General features: G+C 35.9%; 2 long non-coding RNA genes across 3 annotated transcripts in view; one reads left to right on the top strand and one right to left on the bottom strand.

Moving 5' to 3' along the window:
* The window catches only part of LOC306993570, a 53,916-nt gene that overhangs the window by 35,320 nt on the left and 64 nt on the right, over positions 1 to 18,532 (bottom strand). The gene's annotated exons all lie outside the window — the stretch shown is intronic.
* The window catches only part of LOC306993571, a 53,133-nt gene that overhangs the window by 30,059 nt on the left and 4,542 nt on the right, over positions 1 to 18,532 (top strand). The window contains exons 5-7 of one of the 2 annotated variants that reach the window (XR_013796479.1): positions 563 to 1,195; positions 4,763 to 4,810; positions 17,497 to 17,576. This is a non-coding gene — a long non-coding RNA (uncharacterized lncRNA). Of the gene's footprint in view, positions 1 to 63; positions 1,196 to 4,762; positions 4,811 to 17,496; positions 18,516 to 18,532 lie in introns of those variants that run through there. The other variant, XR_013796480.1, reaches the window with a different exon arrangement.

Below are 18,532 nucleotides of genomic sequence, written 5' to 3' on the forward strand. Positions count from 1 at the left end.
TCACACTCCCTCACTCCCTCTCTCTCTCTCTCTCTTTCTCTCTCTCTCTCTCTCTCTCTCTCTCTCTCTCTCTTTCTTCTGCTCTGGACTTGCTGTTTTTCCACCCTCCCACTTCTCTCTCTCTTTATTTGTCTCTCTCTCCCTCTCTCTCTCTCTCTCTCTCTCTCTCTCTCTCTCTCTGAAGTGCAAGGCCATGTGGGACGTCTGATGAGGAGTTTCACTCCTCTACGTCTCCAGTTTCATATCTCTTTCCCTCTCCCCCGTTCTTCCCGTACGGGTTCCTCGAGCCCCGCTGTCTCCGTGCCGCACGCAAGGTGGAGACCCACTGGAAAGGAGATTTTAGAGCGTGCAAGAGGGGGAAAAAAAAGAGAAAAGAAAACCTTTTTTTTTTTGCCACGAGGGCCTCCTGACTAAAGCGCGACAGAGGCTCCTCCACAAACCTGCTAAAACGCTCCCGCTTTCCCAGCACGTTCCTGAGCTTTTCCATGCACCTGATTGAAGATTTTCCAGCCAGGTTTGCTTCCCAGAGTCCTATTTTGACACATTTCCTTTCCGATTTCAGCGTGCAGGCGAATCCACCTCGACCCGAAGCCCGCGTCAGGCCCGTCGGGGCGCCGAAAACCTCACTGACCCGATCCGCTCCTGATCCGTTCGGAGGAATTCTGGTTTTCCGATATGGGACAGGTGCCAGTTGCTCTCAAAAGGCGTCTGAAAATCGTTGATCTACACGTTGGGAGTGTAAGGAAAACGGCATGCAACTATGGCAAAAAAAAGTGAAGGATGGTTGCGAAGGGGAGGGGAAGACGCAGAAGAAGAGGATCGTGAAAGAGGAGGTGGGGGGGCGTTTATTCAACACTCCTCGGGCCTCCGAGAGCCGATCGCATGTGGACCGTTTGCATGCGACAAACACGCTAATTGTGTGTTTGCTAACACGCAGCATTCAGCGAGACGCGCTCCGGTCCGCAGACGGGGTTCACACACGCCTCCCAGACGCCCCGGAGGCCTCCTATTGTTCCAGAGGCCCAGACGAGCACAACCAGAGCCTGTCGACGGGAACACGGGAATTCCAGACCGGGAAAGCGGAACGGGACGGCTCGAGGAATAGCAGCCCTTTTCTCCCTGCAGAAAAACATCCGAGGAAAAAGAGGCCTGAGGAAAGCACTGCCTCCGGACGCTGACGTCCTCGCAGATGTGTGTAAGTCACAGCAGTGTGTGTGTGTGTGTGTGTGAGCTTTTTTTCTTCTTCTTCTCCGATGCACAGATTGCTAAAACATGCATTTCTGAAGGATTAACACACACGGATTCGGGTCTGATGCAAATGACACGAATGTTTGTGCATTTGCAGATTTATGAATTATCACTCGATATTATTCCGAAACGCAGTAAATCTCTCCGAGATGTATCCCAGATTACATCTGACCTCATTCGGATGCATTGCAGTTTACAAGTATACTAATGCTGACGCTTTTCAGCCATGTTGAGATGATGCTTTACTGTGTTTACTAAACTTTTCTTCTTTTATTAAATACAACACAGCGAAAGAGGTATTTGTTAATATTAATATTTGGGTCAAAATGTTGCCGTTTTTCTTCTAAATTATAACCGGTAGCAAGAGGCCTGGCTTCACTCTTTGTGTCGGCCTCTCTTGAATTTCAGCGGTGGGCCTTTGATCAACTGATTTTATTTAGTGCATGCAATATTTTTGATATGTTTATTTTGAATTGCCATTGTATACAGTGATTCGTTTTTAGGTGCTTTTTGACCACAAATATTTAAACGTAGGAAATGCACATGTGGTTCGCTTTATTAAGGTCATTTTTGTTTGCATAACGCATTTAAAAATCAACAATATTATGATATTATCCTGATAGTTATGCTATAACACATTTATGATTTTTTTATATAGCATTGCTCAGGAGATTTTTTTTTTTTACAATATGGCATCCCTAAATCTTAAATATAATTCATACACACATGTACATAAGGGTTTTTATTAATTAGAATAAATAATAGGAACGTTCATTTTATAAATATATTCCCTAAATAAGTTGACAATAAATTAGGAATCGTGACCCATATTTATTTAATATTGTAAGAATTCCAGACTGTATTTTCTGTAAAGGCTTGTTTTGTTTTTTTCCTGATAATTATCAGACAGTTTTTAGGACAATAAATGTGATGTTTTGTTGTGATGCATATGTAGATTTATGCCTTCCAGCCAAATATAACTTTCTGTGTGTGTGTGTGTGTGTGTGTGTGTGTGTGTGTGTGTGTGTGTGTGTGTGTGTGTGTGTGTGTGTGTGTGTGTGTGTGTGTGTGTTTTTACCTGTTGTTGAATTTGCTGACTTTGCTACTTGAGAACTGCCAGATCATCAACAGGGACTTCAAACATTTTTAATTGTGAAATATGTGTTAGCGCCAAGAGCACACACACTTAAAAAATTGAATATTTTAGAAATACTTAAAAAATACATATTTATTAGAGTAAAAACGTAGCATATCACTTTAAATGGAATTTTGGGAAAGTTCTAAATATTAGCATCTCGATTGCTCACCCTCAGGCGTACACAGAGAGAAGTGCTTCAAAAATACATATTTATTATGGAAAGAATTTAGCACATAACTTTAAATTTAATTTTGGGATATTTCTAAATATTTTCAAACTCGATTGCTCTCCCTCATAGGCACACACACACACACACACACACACACACACACACACACACACAAACACAAACGGTCTGCATTGAGGGGGTCTCATTCCTCAGTAGAGAGAGTGTGTGTGTGTGTGTGTGTGTGTGTGTGTGTGTGTGTGTGTGTGTGTGTGTGTGTGTGTGTGTGTGTGTGTGTGTGTGTGTGTGTGAAGTTCAAGTCCACCATTTTGATGCAGTGTGTGAAACGAGCTCTATCGATACTTTAGTCAATATGGATAAAAAAAAGACTGATAAGATTAAACATACCACAGACTACATTTTTTCATGATTACTAATGTATTTTAAGACACTAATTTTCTATTAAGCAAGTTTGTTTACTAAAAACACACATACACAAACACGGCTTTTTACGCAGTCGTGATTTTTAATTTTTATAATTTTAATACTTTTTAAATCTGTTTGCATTTATTTTGTGCACATTGTTGAACAGCGAAATACTAGCTTATATCAGTGTTTACACACACGTTTACTTACTTTTTCATTTGGATGAAAGAGATCCACAGATTAAATAAATGATGTGTTGTGTTTTTAATCTAAAAATGCAAAAGTTTCGTTTAAGGTTTAGAGTTTGTCTATTTGAATTATAATTAGCTCTATATAAAAACGATAATTTTATGCTAAAATAGATGTGTGTGTTTTGCATTATCTTGTGCATGTGTGTCTTTTTAAATTATAATTAAAAAAAATATTTCATATGTTTATCTCCAACTAAACTTGCAAACGAACAAAGATCAGAATTGCAGATATTATAACACATAAGCCTTTTAGTGTAGGAGGAGTGTATGATTGTCTATTAGTGTGTGTATTGAAGCCAGTTTAGTCCCAAAAATAACAGTGCAGAATTTAATATTTCACGGTTTTTATGATACACTGCAAACATTTATTTTATCTGTTTATTTTTGGTTTAATCCATTTAAGTATTTTAAATCCTATTACATTCGTAGTTGTCTTTGTTTCTGCGTGTAATGTGTTTGGGACATTAACAGTGTAACATTTCTAAATATACTGCAAATATATATAATATACTATTTTAAATATGTGTTCGCCGCAATGAATGATATTGCATCATAATTTGTTTCTCTTCTCCAAAGTCCGAACTTTCCCCATGCACAAACTCAGGATCTTTTGTGTTTTTGCAATATGCACCAAATGTTTTGGAGAAAAGTGAGACAAAAGAAAGAGTACAAGAGCGTGCATGTGCATAACTTACTATTAATATACACAATTACATGTTTATCAAGCTCATATGCAAAACCGTAGATGTTGTCTGAAGTTAAAGGTTTATAAAATAAGTATCTTTGGCTTTAAAGGTCACAATAATATTTTAATTTATGTTTAAAAATACGTTCTCTTTCTTAAAACACTCGACACTGTGCATTTGGGCATAGTAAAGCATATCAAAATATAATTTTTATATGCATAAAAAACACGCATAACTTGTTCCTGTTTAATCTTGCAAAATCATTTTTTGGAAATCATCATTCATATTAAAAAAGTGCACGTGGATTCATTGGATTATACATGTATTTCTTGTTTTATGTTATGGCAACTTATAGATTTATATTTGTACAAGCTCATGTTTAGTTGTTCATAAATTCAGAGCATGTGCTTTAATGAGAAACACATCGTTTGGCATTTTTCCAACTATAACGTTACGCCTGTTTTATTTTCAATTGAAAATTCACATTTTATCTCTTTATTCACATTGATTGAAGCATTTTCTATTTTTTCATGATCAGCAAATTTAATAATCTCTAATTACTTCACCTTTTGTTGATCTTTGATCAATAATTCACTGAATAAATCTCTGCTGCACTGATCAATTAAGCATATTGATGGCTATGGTTCATTAAACAAATACACATTTTACAAGCAGCATGATTTAATTATTAAAAAATAGATGTGCTTTAAAATGCATCTCACATGGATAAAGTAAAGTGAAATCTCATGAATACAGCAGTAACTGAAATATTACATGTATACATTTAAGCAAACAGTAATTTTTCAAAATTATAATTATAATAATTATTTTCTGTGTTTTTCCATAGGCAGAGGGGAAGTTTGAAATGGACTAACCGAGGTGCAGCGCTGCACAGGTCAGTACAGATATCATTTTCTTTTATGAGCTACTTAAATGTGAGTAATAATAAAAATCTTTAATTTATCAAATAAAATTGAACAACTAGCCTACATGTAGTCACTTTATTGGATGGTCTGTCCTCTAAACTTCAGTAGGTGTTACACTGAAATGCATTGATTATTTTATTTATTTATTAATATATGTGAACCTGGATCACAAAACCAGTCTCGAGTCGCACGGGTATATCTGTGGCGATAGCCAACTATACATTGTATGGGTCAAAATTATCCATTTTTATTTTATGACAAAAATCATTAGGATATTAAGTAAAGATCATGTTCCATGAAGATATTTAGTAAATTTCCTACCGTAAATATATAAAACATGTATTTCTGTGAGTGAATGCAGCACAATCGTGAACATAAATGCACAACTTTAAAGGAGATTTTCTCAATGTTTCCATTTTTTTGCACCCTCAGATTCCAGATTTTCAATAGTTGCATCTCGACCAAATATTGTCCAATCATAACAACCCATACATCAATGAATCAGATGACGTATACATCTCAATGTAAAAAAATGTACCCATGTGACTGGTTTTGTGGTCCAGGGTCACATATCACTGTTTTTCGGACAGTAAGATGAATATAATGGGCTTTTGAGGTTCTTTTGCACCTGACAGTGGCGCCCTCTAGAGTCCGGCCCTGACACAAAATCACAATAATCACAAAGCACATGTCAAAATTCATTGTAATAGAGTTAAATTAACACTATTCGGACAGGACTAGTTTTCTAAACAATGACCGAGTTACAATTCTTATCACCTGACATCTGTCATCTGTGTTTATAGGTGCGTTCACGTGATTAAATAGTAGAAAGCGTTCACGGTAGAGCTTGTAATTACATCTTGAATTTTCGGAGAGCTCTTACTCGCACCACCTGACCACATCACGACGATAATTACGACATGGCATGAACACAGATTATCACAGAGATGAGAGTGTGTGTTACAGAAGGTCGTGCTGCGCTTGCGTGTCTTTTAATGGTTTACTTATTGATGTAACTTTAATTTAGTTTTTAAACCCTATTGCAAGTGAGATGAGTTTATAGAATTGGTTGTTTATAATAAACCCAAGTAAGTGAGCATTAAAATGGCCAGTGTTCGCAGTTTCTGCAATTTGGCATTTTATTTTTATGTCGGATACCATCCGTATGGAAATGAAATGAAAGCATGCGGAAGATTGGCGAGCAAACAGGTCGAAACACACACAAGGAGAAGCGTTAGTATAAAGCCCTATTCGGACGGTGATTGTTTCTAATGGGGTCGTATAATACACGTGAAACTTGAATATGGTGCAAAAGTTCATTTATTTCAGTAATTCAACATAAAAGGTGAAACTAATATATTATATAGACTCATTACATGCAAAGTGAGATATTTCAAGTCTTTATTAGTTATAATTTTGATGATCATGGCTTACAGCTTATGAAAACTTTTTCACAATATTGTAATTTTGAATTTGAGGTTTTCATAAGCTGTAAGTCATAATCATCAAAATTATAACTAATAAAGGCTTGAAATGTCTCACTTTGAATGTAATGAGTCTATATAATATATTAGTTTCACCTTTTAAGTTCAATTACTGAAATAAATTAACTTCATTCAAATTTTTCAAAGAAAAAAAAAATGTAACGAGTTTATATTCAACATTTCCAGGGGCTAGTTGGTGATTTTATTGCCTGAATCCAGAAAGTCAGTGTTTTTCTCCCAATACCTGTGTAAAAAAAACTGTTTTTGACAAACACCGAGGTTGTGCTGTGATTTAATCGCTGTCTGGATCCACATCTCTGAGAAGAGATCACTTTAAAATTCACTGTTTAAATCCTCCTTGACCACTGGTGCATTTTAAAGATCTATAGCCTAAACTTTTATTACTGAAATGCTGGAAGAACAATATTATTTCATATCACCGGCTCAAAGGAGAAAGAGAATAAAAGCACGTAAACATTTGAAATGGGCCGTAATTATGCCAGCAATATAGCCTGGCAAGCCAGACTTACATCAAGATGTTTAGTCTGGCAACTCTCCATAGACGCGGCTTAATCCGAGGGGCGGGATAAACGGTTGTCTCTCAAAATCCCTCTGCACGCAATAGGATAGCGCTACAACCAACCAGAGCAACGAAGAAGGTGACGTAGTCAGAGCGGCAAAGATCCGGTCCAGCAAAACTCCGAACACTTCTTCCTTTTTTAAGAATGACTTAAGTGCCGTTCTTTGCTCTTTTCTTAAAGTCCCACTCCGATCATATTTTGAGCTATTTTTAAACATTCCCAGTGGTCTTTAAATTATGATTATGCCATTTTTTGCCAAAATCTCAAAACCTGTGCTGTTTTCTGGGACTTCGCTTCAGCAGAGCGGCAGTAGCTCATTAGCAATTCGCCTCTGCGTTGTGGGCGGAGCCGTTGGCACGGAGACGACCCTCCCTCTCCCCGTTGCTGAGAGCTCTGATCACCGATCATTATTTCACTCCGAGACGTCGCGGTAAAAAACAGCTCGACTTCGCCTCGATATTTCATCCCTCCCACAGTGATCAATAAGGACATATTTAGTATCAGTGGATTGCTCGGAATTTGGGGATTTTTATGATGCTAATGTCACCGCTCTATCTGAAAAACTGACTGACTCTCTCACGAGTGATGGGCTTGACACACGAGGGGACAAACGACTGCGACAGGCGAAACTCGACGGTGAAAGTGACTTATTGTTACAGTATGTGTTCCAATTTCAGCGCCACTATCGGAGCTCTGTTCACAATGACATGCAATGGCTTGTGTGTGTGTATCTGACCTGCTGCTGAGTAAAATTAAACACAAAACACAACTTCAAAAAAGCCCCTGTAAAACGCATTACATTATAATCTACAGTAGGCCCCCGCCTACTCTATACACGACGTGATTGGCCTGACCCAATTTAGGTTTTTGCAGCTAGAAGGTCTATGGAGAGTTGCTAGACTGCCCTGGCTGCAAAATAAATTTTGCTGCCGCTAGGGTGCGTCTAGATTTCTAGGCTACCTTCGAAATATAAACCTAGCAGCTTTATGTTTACCTCGTATAAATAAGAGGCTGCATTCAGTTATTCCCTCTTATTTCAAATGACATCCATCAATTTGAGATAAAATACAAGACAGAAAACCATTTTAACCATAGCGCATCTGTATTACCTTCCGAATAGGGCTTTAGGAAAGCACGGACATGGGATTCGGACAGGATTAAAATCAGAAAGTATGCCTGTGAAAGATGAATTTCTCTAACGTCCTCGATGAAAGCTAGTCCCGTGTGAATAGGGCTTTTAACAGCATCACTAAGGCTATGTTTACACGGAAACGATCTGAAGAGAAAACGCAAAAGTGTCTTATGGGCCACTTTAGATGAGCGTTATGGGGCGGAAATCTGCGTGCATATGGTGACACAAAAGTGTGCCTTTCACAGCATCCATCGGCTTGTCCTTGGATCCGAGCCATAAACTTATTTTCCCAGCATTGGCAAGCACCACTGTGACCTTTCTCACCACCTTTACCAGCTCAAATCACACCTAGCTTGGCTAGTTATAGCAATGTTGAGGAATATCTTCCATATTCACCTGAATATTTGTTGCACCAGGTCAAAATTAAATTGTTGAGAGAGAGAAAAAAACACGGTAACACTTTACAATAAGTCCCATTAGTTAACAGTCAACTATTTTTACAGCCTTCGTTGATAAAAAATAAAATTGTTCATTGTTTGTTCATGTTAGTTCACAGACAATAAACTTGAACTGAACTGAACTGAACAGTGCATTAAAGGAGTGGTATAATGCCCTTTTCACAAGATGTAAAATGTAAAAAGAGTGTGTATGTGAAGGTTTAGCTCAAAATACCCCACAGATATTTTTATATAGCATGTTAAAATTGTCACTTTTTGAGGGTGAGCAAAAACACACCGTTTTGTGTCTGTTCCTTTAAATGCAAATGAGCTGCTGCTCCCGGCACAGGGGCGGAGCTTTAAGAGCTTGTGTCCTTTTACCTCACACACACACACACACACACACACACACACACACACACACTGGAAATTTCAAAAACTTTTAGCCTTTTATGTTCAAACCGGCATCAGAAAGATGGAGACACTAAAGAAGTGACAACATGTAGAAGCAACAGGACATTTCTGAATGGTTAGTTGATGAATTTGTTGCTGATGTGTAGTTATCTTCTAGTCATTGATTAGCATATTCTGTCTTGATAATCTATAAATCGTGTTCAGGGGGCGGGGTTTATGTAAATTCTAGGGTTGTGATGTCACTAACCCGTGAGGAATGTCGTGTAGTCTCTACCAGCCGTTTGTTGTAGTCCTTAAAAAACAATTTCTTTAAAAGCAAATATCTCCCTTTGCTTTGAACTTTGAGCGTTGTAACTTTGCAGATGTTGTTTATGATCAAACAGCAACATTACACACTAACTGAAGTTAGAAAAGTGAGCTCATATTCAACCACCCCTTTAACTGATGTTAACAAATACAACTTTTGATTTAAATTAACATCTAACATTAATAAATGCTGTATCGGTCACTGTTAGTTCATGTTAACAAATTAATCCTTATTATAAAGTGTTACCAAAAACACAGATAAGTCAAATCAGTGTGTGTAAGCCACATTTTATTTTTACATTCAGAAATATAGGTATATAAATTGAAACATTTATAAATACTATAGACGTGTATTTTTGCGCATATTTTGTGTGCTTGATGTTAATTGCATTATATAAGTCGCTTTGGGATCAAGCCGCTGTTTGATGACTTATACTAATATGTGGACGTGATGATCCTTTTCTAAAAAACAATAATGTTGCATTGGAAAGTCTGATTTCTGAAAGTCTGAAATTGAGTAATCAAGCAAGCCTTTAAGACAAAGTATGCAAAAAACAAATGGATTTTTATTTTCAAGATTTGAAGACGTTTTGCAGTCAGTGGTAAAATATTTGAGTGAATCAGTTTGTTCACATGATCCATGCAAATGAACCAGTTCAAAAAGAATCAATTCGAGTCACAAAATACAAAAAAGTATTTAGCTAAGCACTCCTTCCTGTTTTAAATCCTAGTATTTATCCCAAATTTAGAGCAAAATTAAGTGCAAACTTGTTGATGAATCACGAAAACGTGTCTTTACATTATTAACTTTCTATTCACTCTACTTTGGTTTGAGAAGTGCAAATCTCGGATGTAGACTGTTTTGCAGAGTCAATGAAATGGAAATAGTTGTTTTCAGATTTTATATACATTTATATATATATTTCATCCAGCCATGTTTCCACCCTAAATTTTTTAAATGAGTGGATGAACACCAGGCTATTGTTGTGCTTTTATATTTGACTATGGATATAAAAATGCAGATTTTCCCAAACGAACTTGCCTCATTCACACCAAGAACGAAAACTATAAAGATAACTATATTAGCGTACACACCAGCGGACAATATCGTTCTGTTTATTATAAGCGCGCTGCAGTTTTGTTGTCTGACACTTTAAATGCTTGAGCTCTTTAAAGTCGGTGGATTCTGATTGGCTGTCAGTGTTTTTATATTCATCAGCTGGTAAAAAAAAAACCCCAGATTCCAACGATTTCAGTTCTCCGTGCCGAATCTGCCGATATTGTTATAGTTATGGTGTGGATTTAGAACATTTAGAATGATTTTTAAAACTATATGTGACCCTAGACCACAAAACCAGTCACATGGGTACATTTTTTGAAATTGAGATCTATACATCATCCGAAAGATGAATAAATAATCTTTCCATTGATGTTTGGTTTATTAGGATAGGACGATTTTTGGTCGAGATACAACTATTGAAAATCTGGAATCTGAGGGTGCAAAAAAATGGAAACATTGAGAAAATCTCCTTTAAAGTTGTGCATTTATGTTCACGATTGTGCTGCATTCACTCACAAAAATACAAGTTTTATATATTTACGGTAGGAAATTGACTAAATATCTTCATGGAACATGATCTTTACTTAATATCCTAATGATTTCTGTCATAAAAGAAAAATGGATCATTTTGACCCATACACTGTATTTTTTGGCTATTGCCACAGTTATCCCCATGCGACTCGAGACTGGTTTTGTGATCCAGGGTCACATTTCTAAATCATAATCATCTTTGGTGTGAACAGGCCTTTAATCTTCGAGCAAACGGAGTAAAACAGGTTTATTCGCTGCTAGTCTTACACAACAGGCCCAGGATTGTCTTTGCACCAGTCACTGCTGCTCCCCTGCTTGGCTTTGGCATAAAACACCATCCATATTGCCGTGTAAAAATGAATTATGAACCATATTGCATAACTGTACCCAATGCACACGAATTTCCATGCCACCTCCTGTAGGAGCGCAGCACACACACCTCTCAGAGTTCCTCTCTCACGAACATGTGTCTGCTTATATTTCCACCGCGCAGATGGCACACGGCATGGCATGCGATCTCTCGCGGCGTTCGGATATATGAGGGAAAACTTCTGTAAGGAGAAATGGCTTGTTTTCTTATGGGACTGTTTAAACGGCTCCACAAAGTGAGTAAAAGTACATAACATCCACAGTTTAGCTGTAGTTTTTGTAGTACAAACCGTTGTGAACACATCATTCCCATCATTGGATCAATGTAACTATGTTTTGTATGAAACAAACTATGGAAATATATTAGTTAGTTAGTCCTGAAGTAAACTAACTACCATGTTGTATATTATGAATATAGTTGACTCATTGACAGTGTTGGTAACGCATTACAAGTAACGCGAGTTATGTACCGTATTTTCCGGACTATAAGTCGCACTTTTTTCATAGTTTGGCTGGTCCTGCGACTTCTAGTCGGGTGCGACTTACATATCAAAATGAATTCATACGGACTGAGATGAACCAAGAGAAAACATTACCGTCTACAGCCGCGAGAGGGCGCTCTAGTTGGCGGAGTTGTTCAGAAGCGACACAGAGGAAGAACTCAATGGATTCAGTGTTGTGGAGTGAGATCGGGAGCTTGGTGAACTTGCTGACCGGTAACTTGTTGGACTCGCTGGCTTATGTTAATTTAGCCTATTCAGTCTCCCAGATTATGTTCTTTATGCTATTGTGTCGCTGAAAAAATACGTTAACATACTGGACACCTATTCAGCCTGTTGTTCTGTGTGCTATTGTGTAGTTGAATAACCTTTCCAGATTAAATGTCTGTTCTTGGTCTTTTCTAAATAAATGCGACTTATAGTCCAGTGCGACTTATGTTTTTTTCCTCTTCATGACATTTTTTGACTTTTTTCAAGTAACTACTAAAGTAACTTGTTTCTTTTAAATTTACAACTAAGTTACTTTTTCAGAAAATAACGCTAGTTACTTTGTTTTCCCATGTATTGACCAAGTGTGCCGCACACATCCTGAAGAGTGAAGCCAAAGCGTCTTGAGCGCCCCCTGGTGGCTGGCTGCTGTATAGGTCATAAACCCCGCTCTCTCCATGTAATCCACTGGGACGCGAGCCAAACTAAAAAATCGAATTACACTTAAAATATATATATATTTTTTTTAAAGATGGGGTCTATAATTTTTGGTAGTTCACATCACGCATACGAATGTTCAGGTGTTCGTTTCCCCAAAACGGGGTGTAACGTCAGCTGTTCAAACCGGCAATAATTATTATTGCACCCAATAGTGTAAATCAAGCTCTTAATGTTATTAATATGTCTATTTGGTGTTTTTAATATGCTTTAAGACAAACCATGTGCATATTCATGAGAGTATTTTCTGCTTAAAACTGCAGTGAACAGTCTCAAAAACACGGTTTGAAATCGCTGGTGTTTCTGACGTCACAAATTACCTTGTAACCAATCAGATCAACGTGTGAACGTCAACCAGTGGATCTCTGAGCTGAGTGAGTGAGTGGAGGCGGGGCTCATTTGCATATTCATAGAACCGCGTATACTAAATGAGGCAAGGGTGTCGAGTTACATTCAAGATATTTTAAGGTATGAAGAAAATTTTATTCACAGAAAAAACATTTAAATTTGTCATTTTGATGATCAAATATGAGTTTTAAGGGATAAAATGATTGACTACAGGGGGACTATAAAAGTAATTTCCCCAACACTGCTCTTCGATGCAGTCGCTTTGTAAGAAAGTGTGCATAAATGTAAAGGATTTTTAGATGCAATGTTCCACAGCTGTGGATTTGCTATGAAAAATTGTATCTTAAACGCAATTAGAAATTAATATACAATATATATTATATAATCATTGTTGGGTACTAAAGTAATTAACTTCTACAGTAGCTACTAATTACATCTTCAACAGTGTAATTAGATTACTGTACTAATTGCATTACTTCCTAAATCCCATTTCAACCATGCAAGGATCGACATGAAACGTTTCTTTTAATTCTTTTTAAATAAATAATATAAAATTGCATGAATTATCCAAAGTATTTAAAGGGAGAAGATTACATATATTTTTTTATAACATTTTAACATTAGACGTTACATTTTGTGGATGTTAAATCCACTATTGTTTCTCGACTAGAATTCTTGTATAGTCTATACAGTATTTAATGCAATTACATCAGAAGTAACTGCAATTAAATTACAGAAAAATTCCCTTACTTTACTTTTTCAAGGGAAAATTAATTCAGTTACAGACATTAATTACTTATGCTTTACACCCAATATTGTAAATTATAATATATACAATATAACTGTAAATAAATAGTAAAAAATAGTAATGATAGTAAAAAAAATTTTTTAAACATAAGTCAAATAATATAAATGACTTTCTAACACCTTATTTATCATTTTCCCTGAATTACCATACTTGCTGTAGTTTGTATTTGTGTCAATATTCATAAGAGTTATAGTAGACTGCTTTTAAACTTTTAAACGGATGTTAAAACCTTCAGCATTCTTGGCTCACAGTTAACTACACTGAACAAAATTATAAACGCAACAATTGTTTTTGCCCCCATTTTTCATGAGCTGAAGATCTAAGACTTTTTCTATGTACACAAAACGCCTATTTCTCTCAAATATTGTTCACAAATCTGTCTAACTCTGTGTTAGTGAGCACTTCTCCTTTGCTCAAGATAATCCGTCCTCCGATTAGACAGCATGATTATTGCACAGGTGTGCCTTAGGCTGGCCACAATAAAAGACCTTTTGTGTACACAGAAAAAGTCTTAGAAAGTCATACAAAAAGCTCATGAAAAATGGGGGCAAAACAAAAGTGTTGCGTTTATAATTTTGTTCAGTGTAATTGACCCTTCGCAGGGAGCTTGATTGACAGGTGATCTGACCAATTATACTTCGCCATCCGCCATTTTGTCGGACAACGCAGTCAGGAGAGTTAGTAGATTAACATTTGAGAATTTGAACTTGAAAAGCGGAGTGTACTGACGCCTTTCCGCGGTCAAAACAACATTCCTTCTGATGTTCATTCATGTTTATTTGATGCTATAAATGATCTAGAAGGAAATTTCTATTGTTTAAATTTCTTTTAAAAAATGACCAAATTTGAAAGGTGAGACTGTTTAATATGTTTCATATCAAAAGTAAGCTGGTCTGTGTCCGTCAGTGTGTTGTCAGTGTCCTCTCTGCTCCGCGATGTATTTTTCACTGCGTGAGAACATGGTGTGGCGTGAGAGCGGCGTAGCTTGTCGGACATAGCGACAGTAACTAAGGGGGGCGGGTCTTTGCGAGAGGTCAATTAGCGATGTCTACTAATGTGAAAGAGTTGAGTGTGTTCACGCTGCTCTAACATTAGCAAGAGAAGGCGGGCGGTACGAGGGGACCGAGGCTGACTGAACTGATGAGTTGTTTTGATCAAGTAAAGAGCCGATCCACATAGCAGACGCTCGCTCACTGTTGTTTAGATGATAAACCACAAGCAATTTGATTGTGGATGGATGTAGTAATGATCGGAAAATCCATGCTAGATATTTCTTGCATCAGCCTCACTTGTATAAGAAAACTAAATCATGTAGTGTCATAAAAACATAATTAGGGCAACAACAACAAAAAACCTAGAAGTTGTGAATTTAATTAATGGTTTAAGTAAATTATTCAGTCACGTTATTTGTTGATGTAAATCAAATGGCCTGTTTGATGTGCATTTAGTTTTATTTTGTAAATGTATTTCCATCATAAAGTATTGACATATGCTGAATTAAAACATTAAAAATTTGAATGCACTTTGTGAATATTTTATTTAAAACAATAAAATGGGATTTGTTTATAATCCCATGGTTAGCCCCACAATATAAATAAAAATGAGTGGATGGACAGCAGGCTATTGTTATTAATGTTTGATATTTGACTGTTCAAAAAAAGATAATGTATGTCATTTCACATTAAGTACTACATACATTTATATAACATTTTATTTAAAAAAACAACAACTATATTTTATTTGATATTTTATTTTTTTCCATCCAGCATTTTTTCATCCAATACCACAAAAATGTAATAAATATGAGTGGATGGACACCATGTTATTGTTGATATTTGACTATGGATAAAATGTATTTATTTTATATAAAAGTTATTTAATATAAGAAAATGCAATATTTAATGCAATACATTTTTATTTATATTTTATTTCCATGCACCATTTTTTTTGCATATAGATATTTGACGGTTTAAAAATAAAGTAATGTGTTATTTTACATTAAAGAAATTGCATGCATTTTTAATACACGTTTTATTTGTAAAAAATATATATTTTATTTGTAATTTTACTTTTTATTTTATTTTACTTCCATCCAGCATTCAAAATTTTTTTGTTATACGATTCACAAAATTTGAATAAAAATGAGTGAAGAACACCAGGCCATTGTTATTGTTGCATGACATTTCTCAGTGAAAAAATAGCATATGCATTAAGATTTCCAATGAATATAAACTTGCTATATTCAAGTTTGAACAACACGAGGGTTGAATTCAGTGTGACCTGTCCCTTTAAGGCCGCTGGTACAGTGCACTGTAAAGCCTCAGTGAGTTGGGTTGTCAGGTGCTGTTGGCGAAGGTTGCCGCTGTGCTTTAATAACAGGATGCAGCTGTTCTCCTTCAGACTGACTCGGAGAGATGGACCATAAGTCTTTCCTGGCCTGTCACTAAATAGCTTTTTCACATTGTATCAGTTACAGGGAACTAGGGGAAACTCTGGCGTTAACAAGGCTAGTTTGGCTTGAAAAGCAGTTCAATCCAGGCTACAGATCCTGCGCTGTTCGCGGGACAATGTGCACAGGTCTGCTTTGGCCGAGAGCCTCTATTGGGCATTGTCTCGCAAATACGGTGAACGTCTGGGGAAATGATGAACAAATGACGTGGAAACAGTTGCTTGAATGATAGCGGGGAGGAAATCAGAGCGAGCTCTGGCTATTGTTCCTCCGTGTGAATGTATTCGGGAACCCGATCCGGCTTTCATTGATTGATCATTGCTCCACATTCCTCGGCCCTTTGAAGCCTGCGGTCCGATTCAAAACCTTCATTGTCTCGAGATCATCGTGTCGTAATCCTCTGCATCTGCTCCGCAAGCTTCAGTGTAATGAGGTTCATTATGTAGTTGTGTTACTAATGCTGTTTAGTGTGGCCCACTTGATGTTTAAACCACCGGATACACCCCGACGCTAAAAATGAGATATATGTGTAAAGAAAATGCCCATAATGAGATTCAGGCGCATCATTTGATGAGATAAAGTCACATGACCGGTTTGATGTGCATTTTGGTAAATGTGTTTCCATCAAAGCTTATGCACTTGCCAAGAAAAAACTGTCATAAAAGTTGAAATAAAAGATGTATCACTTATTTTATTTGTTTGTAATCCATCATTTTATTTATGCAATACCCCCAAATTTTATTAAAATTGAATGGATGGAATTATTTTACTTTGGATAAAATAATTTATGTAATCTTACAACAATTCACATAAAATAAAAAGACGTTTTTAATGCACATTTTGAAAAAAAGAAGAAGAAAAAAGTTTTTTTATTTAAATAATTTTAACATTTATATTTAATTTGTTTCTAATCCAGCATTTTTATACAATACCCCAATATTTTAATAAAAATAAGTGGATAGACTTGTATAATATTTGTAATAAAAAAAAATATATATATATATATAAGCGCTTTTAATGCACATTAAAAAAAAAACATTTGATTTATATAATCCAGCATTTTTATGCCATACCCTGATATTTTTCTAAACATAATTGGATAGACGAGTAATATATGTAATTTTACAAATATATATATATATATATATTTATTATTTGTTTTTTTGTTAAAATAAATGCGTAAAAGGACACATGAATATTGTTATTATTATTGTTTTATATGTGACTATGAATGAATGAAAAAGCATATTCGTTAAGATTTCCAATGAATAAAAATTTTTCAAACAGTTTCAATCTCAAAAAAGTCTCATAAAGCTGACGTGATGAGATGAGTAAAGAGTTTACATGGAGAGCAAGTGGAGACCTGAACGTTTGAACCTTCTTCTCAGAAGTTTCTCCTCAGTAATCTCACGTGTGTCTCCTCTAGATCCTCCAGATCTCAATCTCTGCTCAGATCTCAACAATTCTCATCAAATGATCTGAGCTGGATTGACTCATTTGTGTCTGTTTTATCTCTTTTCTGGGATTTTAGGAGAAACATCCGAGATGAAGTCTGCACCGGATCCGAACGCGTCCGATTTCATGTTGCGCCGCATTGGTACATGCATTCAGGTGACGTATGAATATACATATGAATGGAATTAATTTGAATTGTACTGTTGTTGATGTCTAGCCTCAAGCTCACAGCTGATTGGCCTGTGCTCAGTGAATCGTCAGCAGTGACGTGCAACTTTTGACTGAACATTTCTATTGTTATTTTCATAAACTTGCGCCAGCGTGCGATGGTTTGTCCTGCATGTTGTGTCAGAGACGCGTGTGCTCGTAAGATCTTCAAAAGATTCTGTCATAAAAGTTGAAATAAAAGATGTATTATAGCAAATTTGGAAATTTTTACTTCTTTTATATGTTTGCAATCCAGCATTTTATTTATGCAATACCCGCAAATTTTATTAAAATTGAGTGGATGGCATTATTTGACTTTGGATAAAATCATTTATGTAATCTTACAAAAATGTAAATAAAATAAAAACACGTCTTTAATGCACATTAATAAAAAAAAGTTATTTTATTTAATTAATTTTAACATTTATCGTAAGATTTTCAAAAGATTTTCAAATTTTTCTAAAATAAGTCTCCTGCTCACCAAGGCTGCATTGATTTGATTACAAATACCGTAAAATACAGTAAAACTGTGAAATATTATTACAGTTTAAAACGGCTGTTTTCTATGTGAATATATTTTGCAATGTAATTTATTCCTGTGATCAAAGCTGTATTTTCAGCATCATTACTCCAGTCTTCAGTGTCACATGATCCTTCAGAAATCAGTATAATATGATTTTAGTTTTTTTTGTGGAAACCATAATAATAATAAAAAATCAGGATTCCTTGATGAATAGAAACTTCAAAAGAACAACACTCATTCAAAAATCTTCTGTAACATTATAAAAGCATTTACTGTCCCTTTGATTATGTGAATGCATCCATGTATAGCATTCACATGTGCATTTCTGAATCTGTGTTTCGAGATGTATGTTTCTGTATGAATGTGAGTCGTTCTGCCTTTT

This window comes from Phoxinus phoxinus (assembly GCF_949152265.1).
Source record: "Phoxinus phoxinus genome assembly, chromosome: 25".
NCBI lineage: Eukaryota > Metazoa > Chordata > Actinopteri > Cypriniformes > Leuciscidae > Phoxinus > Phoxinus phoxinus.